Below are 6484 nucleotides of genomic sequence, written 5' to 3'. Positions count from 1 at the left end.
ATGCTGGTTCTCATTGGGGATCTTACGTGGACTTTATCTGCATGCTGGCCATATGTACAGCTAGCAATATTACTTGGCATATGGTCGGTTCAAATAAAGTGGTATTTGGTTTCGGTTTAGGTCTTAGGTTCATAGAAAATGCAATTCTAGGGGGGGTTAAGATGATGCTATCATATTTTGGTAATAATGTTCGTGTATATGCTGAATTGGTTTGGAGGTGGTTCATGGAGTTGGGTGGAGTAGTAGTGTAGCTTGCTCCTATGCAACGTAGGTTGTGGGCAGTCTACCCATAACTTCAGCCAAGGCTGTAATGTTTTTGATGTTATAATAACAAAGGCCGGCATTTTTGCCACCAAAATAAAAAACCCACACCTACTTTTATCATGGACATTACTTTTGGGATTATCATGGGATAAAGTATTGCATTATAATTCAGCTTGTGTATCTCTATATGAATGTCTCTTTCTCTCTTAGACTTTAGGGGGCTTTCTTCCAAGTGCACAGATTATAAGAATGCTTCCATCTCTAATTGAAAACCGATACAATCTCACCTCGAGGTACACTCAGGAGTTGGATTGCAAAGAAAATAAGGACCATCGACCCAACCAATACTTTTTTCATAGAACAAGAAGTTCCCTCCTTTCCACCGACGACTTTCTTACCAGAGAGTCGATTTGCTCATGGGTGTCTTCCTATCACTATTGGTGAGAATGAATTCCCTCTTGATTTCAAGCCACGCTTATATTTGCACCAGGAGGCTTGTCTTGAACAATTTGCTAGCCTTGTTAACATCAGTGTCAACTAATGTTGCACCCCTAAAAAATGCCAAAATATTGATAAAGGATCCGTTTGTTCGAAATCCAATTTGTGCTTTTATGGCCTCAAAGGCACGGCAAAGTGATCTCCAAAGGTCACTTCATTTGGCATGGCAAGGCTCAAGGTTATAGATTGTGGCCATAGAGAATAATTATGCGAGCTAGGAGCCATACCTAGTTTAATTGGGGAGGTGTTTTTGAGCAGGAGAAGTTGTGCCTACGAGGTGCCTGAGCTTATAACTACTCTGCTAACCTACAAGGTTGCTAGCTTGTAAGCTACTTATCAAGAATATCGACAACCCTCATTCTTACCTCCTTATTTCCGTTATTGCAAAAAGTCCTTATCAAGAATATCAACAACCCTCATTCTTACCTCCTTATTTCCGTTATTGCAAAAAGTCCACTTTACTTGTTGGGAGATAAGGTAACGAGTTGTTGGTGAGCACCTCCCGGAGAAGATCTAGACAAGTACAAGGTGCCTATAGGATAGGTTTCACCCTTGCCAAATTCGATTGGTAGCCTCTCCACGTCGGGAATTTGTCCTTGAACCTTTCTAAAAGCCACGCCCATTAACACGTCAAATAATGTAGGGACACCTAGTAATTTCAAGACTTTGCACTTTGGTAGTTTTAACCATCCCTTAGTTGCCTGAAGAGAAGAGGTTGTGATCATCTGCCAGTAGTGTGCAATGATTCTATTTTTGAGTGATTAGGCTAAGTTCCATGCTTCCAAATTAAGTATTAAATGTATTAGGCTTCAATTTCTAAAGGATACGAAAAGCGATGGAGAGGGATGCATGCAACAGATGGTGGACACGTGGCATAATTACCCCATAAGCAGCACTGCAAAAGGGGGTGAGGGGAGGGCTCTCTTAGCGGAGCCTGCGAGTGCCTACTCTTCATACCTTTCTCGGCCTTTTGGCTAAGATCAAGTGTAGTATCTGTTCTTATCAGTTTAATATCTGATACGTGACCCATCGGGTCACATGATATTAACCTAATTTCTTTCAGGGGGCAGCCCCATCCGGCAGCTTGCTGCCCGGGACTGCGAGCGTCGCCTCTGTCTTGCACTACCTCAGAGGCCTGGCGCACCCCTTCTCCCTCGGGAGACCCCAATCCAAATCCTAACAAGGAAGGACGCACACGACCGAGGACGCGGACGCTTCCAATCAGGCCTGCACTCTCCCCTTTGCGCAGAGCCAAATGTACCTAGTCCTTTGTGTTAGTGAAGTCAGATGTCGTCCCCAGAGCAATTCGTTGGTCGTTCCAGAGAAGCTGCAGATTGGAGATGTGGGCTATGCTGATAGGAAAGTGGCCGGAGGTTGAACGTCCACAGATTGGGTGAGTGTAGATGGCTGGTTGTGTTGAGAAGAAAGGCGCTTGTGGCGGATTGCCGTACCTACTGTTGCTGTCTCACGGGTTGCTCCATTAGTAGGAAGGAAGTTGGCAATTTCCAATTCTTGACAAGAATCACTTTACGATTCAGAACGTGAGAAGAGAGTACAGATCGCCAACCGACTCCAATGCAGCAACGGTCTTTCATGCCAATCGAGAAAGCAACACTAGACTATCTGCGTATGGCTTGAATCATCGAGGTCAACCATCACTAGACTATCTGCGTATGGCCTGGGAAGGGTGATGCATGATGGAACTCAGGCACACATATATGATGAGGATGCGGAGGGGGTGATGGGAGTGAATGAATTGCACATGGTCAACTGATGGTGTTGCCAGGGGGCAAAGGTGCAATTCTTACCCGACCATATATTTAAATGCTACGTGACCGAATAGGAACTTACAGACAATTCGTGACCGAATAGGAACTTACAGACAATTCTCTATGGACTTAAATGCGATGACTCTCAGATGTCCCTCACAAAGGCAAAAAGGGGATTGGTGTTGCAAGGCATCAACAACACACCGATTTGGTTAACTGTGTCAAGATACGTGGCTATAAAAGTCAAGAAGCAGAGTCAGAGATGGGCACAACCCATCTAGCTGAGGATGTTGATATGCATCTGGTATTTTCAGAGTATGCGGGTAATTCAATGAGACCTTTGATCACATGGGACTGAGGATTGTTGATGGGCATGTATGATCCTCCGAATATGTCTTGGTCCCATACTATGGTCCTTTGGAACCTGAACCCTCATGATGACAGTGTTGTCTACTTGATTTGACGATCTTCAAATGGTGACAATTTCTTTTAGAACAATTAAATCAAACAGCCTCTAGCAGCAAAAAGGGTCACTCCGTATGCTGGGGAAAAATCGCAGATGAACCTTGTAGTTGACATCAAGGAAGAGACAAACCCTTGCAGTTGACATCATCTAAAAGTCTTTTTCAGCATGGAGGTGTTCTCTTTATGGTTTTCCATTTTGCAGGTGTCAAAAATCTCATGCACAGTGTGGACATGTAGGCTTCATGGTTCTAGTGACATGTCCATTTAATTCTCTTTCTCCACAAGATTCAAGTCTGGCATCCGTTTGGTTTGTTTTCTTCGTGTGTCACAGGTATATATTGCAAGGAGATTGCTGGTGGATGCCAACCTTTAAGTGGCTGCACAGTAAGCCAGCATTCTTATTCATGTAATACATTGTGTATCACTGAGTGAAAGAGTGATGTGAATATAGCTTATCAAGCTGAACAGTTCTATGTACATGGTACAAGGAATTCGCCAAAGGGTTGGGATATATTTAGGTTCTGTTGTGAGAAGCCATGGGCTGATTGAACATGGAAGTTTGCCATGAGTATAGGATATGGGTTAGTGAAGGCTATAATTGGGAGACATAAAAGGCACGAAGCCCTTAGCTATCTATAGGCATCATGTTAAGTTTGTTCTGGTTTCCCGAGAAAAGGAATGTCATTAATGCAGACATCCTAGCGCTACGGAGACACCTAGGTAAAAGTGCAACTCCCCTAGAAAGGGTACAGAGACAAGATGAGAGGAGGTTTCCCACGGTTGGCCGCTCTATCAGGTGATCTTCTACAACTGGCTGAGTAAAGAGCCACTCAGGTGACCTATAATACCATACAATACCTCTCTGTGCCCGATATCTGATTATGAACTTTCCCATGCCCACGTGACTCAAACTGAGGTATAGGATGTCCATCATGACTCAAGCACACAGAGGGGGTGATGGAGTCTGGAGTGAATGAATTGCATGATCAGGTGATGATGTTGTGACTGTGCAAAGGTCTAACTCTCACCCAACCATTTATTCATCCCGGACATGATTACCAAAAAGAGAGCTTACAGAGAATCTTCTATGGACTTTAATGCCATAAAGGCAAGAAGGAAGGCATCAAGAGCACATAGACGGGTCCTTTGGAACCTCAACCCTCGTGATGCTTCTCGAACATCTTGGTGAAGCATAAACAGGTTGAGAATAAAACACAGCAACGATGACGATGTTATCTGCTTGATTTGTAAATCTTCAGATGGTGACAATTTCTTTTAGAAGAAGAAAATTAACTGTCACTAGCAGCGAATTGGGTAGCTCCACAAAACTCCACTGGGAAAAATTGACAGATGAGAAAGAACAGAACAAAGACAAACATCAAGAGAGAGAAAAATGTGGTTAACCTTCCAATTGACATCAAGGAAGAGTCTTTTTCGTCATGAAGAAGGTGTTCCCTTCCATGTTCTCCCATTTTGCATAGTGTCCACTCGTACGCTTCATGGTTCCATTTAATTATTTCCTCTACAAGGATTCCATTCTGGCATCCATGTGACCTTAGTTTCTTGCATATCACAGGTAAAGGATTTCATTAATGTATATATTGGAAGGAGATGAATGGTCAATGCCAACCTTTACGTGGTTCGACATTTTGTCAAAGTGCAGCAGATTATACGAACTGAGATAGGGAGCAAATCTGTGAATGGAGCGAGACAGCAAACTGCGACTAGAGAGAGAATAGACTGCACGAGTATACAGGAAAAACTCTACATGCAGGTGAGAAAAATAGATCACAAACCAGAGCAGGAACTGCACCTGGAACACCACACATACGGGCTGGAAACTGCGCCTATTTGCAGACTGTAAACCAAGGTAGAACTGACCTCAGAGAGCTCACGGGTAGGCTGTGAAGTGCACCTCCACAACGTACAAGGCCAGGCAAAATAGCCCTAGGGATATATAGGGCCAGGGAGGCTGCTGATTTGGACGACCCAATTGACCTGGTCTGGTCTGTTAACCCAACCTTGGTTAGGTTGACCCGACCCTGGCCAGACCAGCCCCAACCAGGCGTCCTTGAACCAGCAGCAACTAGGACTAAAACCAGGCCCAGAACCAGCCTCAACTGGGCCTGGTAACTGAGCGACCTGGCTAAACCCCCTTTTAATGTACAGAAATACACTGAGAAAGGATGAAAGTGCTACACCTCTCCAAGGGCGGTCACACCCACATAGAATCCCTCTCTCTCTAACTGACAGCCAGGAGATCAGTAAGTCTAACACCACCTTCCAGAAATACACTGAGAAAGGATGAAAGTGCTACACCTCTCCAAGGGCGGTCACACCCACATAGAATCCCTCTCTCTCTAACTGACAGCCAGGAGATCAGTAAGTCTAACACCACCTTCTCAGCTCCTGAATGTCGAGCCATACCCAAGGAGCTGTTTTAGCCACACCATCTCCTCCGAAGCTCTACCAGCAGTTCTCAGTGTCGGATGCACCTCCTCACCAAGTAGCTGTTGTAGCCACACCATCTCCTCCGCGACTCTGCTGGTTTCGAGCATTTGTTGATGACGAGGCTGGTTGCTTCTTGCCACTCCACGAGACCGCTCTTGGAATAGGGTTGTTTAGGCATATTATGTAACATGCTTTTATTGGCTAACGGAAATGCTAGACTAGCTCACAATAAGCTCTAAAGTCCATTTTAGTTCTTATTTTGTGCAGTTTCCATGCATAATATTTTTTCTATGGAGTAGTGAAACAAGTTAAAGGCAAATCAATGCACAACTTTAAAATCGCCAGACCTCATTGAATTACAAACTAAAGTGTCTTGTTTCCAGGTAGAAAGGAGTGAAGGAGCATTGAGCCTCTTCTTTTCTGTAAATTTATTGTACTTTTTGCATCTATCAAGACAAAGAGGCATTACAACCCTAATATGTGAGGGAGAATTACAAATTTAAGATGATAACTAAGGAAAGAGGACAGAAGGATGCATGGAGCTTGGATATAGGTTGAAATCAATAAAGGAGAGAAATGTAAAGAATGAGAAAGGAAAACCTGGAATAACAAGTGATTTGAGCTTAAAGGTGTTGCAAGGGGGACGTGGGAATAGTGCGGGGTGATTGAAATGCGCGAGGGAAGAAGATGGAGAGGCGATTTGAGCTTATGTTGCAAGGTGCGGAAGATGGAGGAGAGGCGATTTGAGCTTATGTTGCAAGGTGCTGCAAGGGGCCGGAACTCGCATTTCCTAGCGAGCAAAGATGGACTGAACATGGAGGGAAACTCAGAGAGATCTATTTAGATTCAAAGTTTTGAACCAAAAGGCTCAACCAGAAGGAAAACTTGAGGTTCTAGTTTGGGGATGGTTTGCATACGTCCTTTGAGGAGAACTCGGGAATCTTGTGTGGAGGGTAGAGTAGCATCTTGGCTCATAATGGTCTTCTCATTCACGAAGTGAGGGATATTGTCTCTTGTTGCTTTCTGTTAGCCAGGCT

General features: G+C 44.2%; 1 non-coding gene across 1 annotated transcript; it reads left to right on the top strand.

The window, feature by feature from the left end:
• The first annotated feature begins 1715 nt into the window (after positions 1–1715).
• LOC147901891 (U2 spliceosomal RNA) lies at positions 1716–1911 on the top strand. The gene has a single exon (XR_015541103.1). It is a non-coding gene; the product is annotated as a U2 spliceosomal RNA (small nuclear RNA).
• Positions 1912–6484: the final 4573 nt, after the last annotated feature.

The sequence above is a fragment of the Dipteris shenzhenensis genome, chromosome 5 (genome assembly GCF_047967505.1).
Source record: "Dipteris shenzhenensis isolate YYH24624 ecotype China chromosome 5, Dip_SZ_1.0, whole genome shotgun sequence".
NCBI lineage: Eukaryota > Viridiplantae > Streptophyta > Polypodiopsida > Gleicheniales > Dipteridaceae > Dipteris > Dipteris shenzhenensis.
This window is presented reverse-complemented; position numbering and strand designations above follow the sequence as displayed.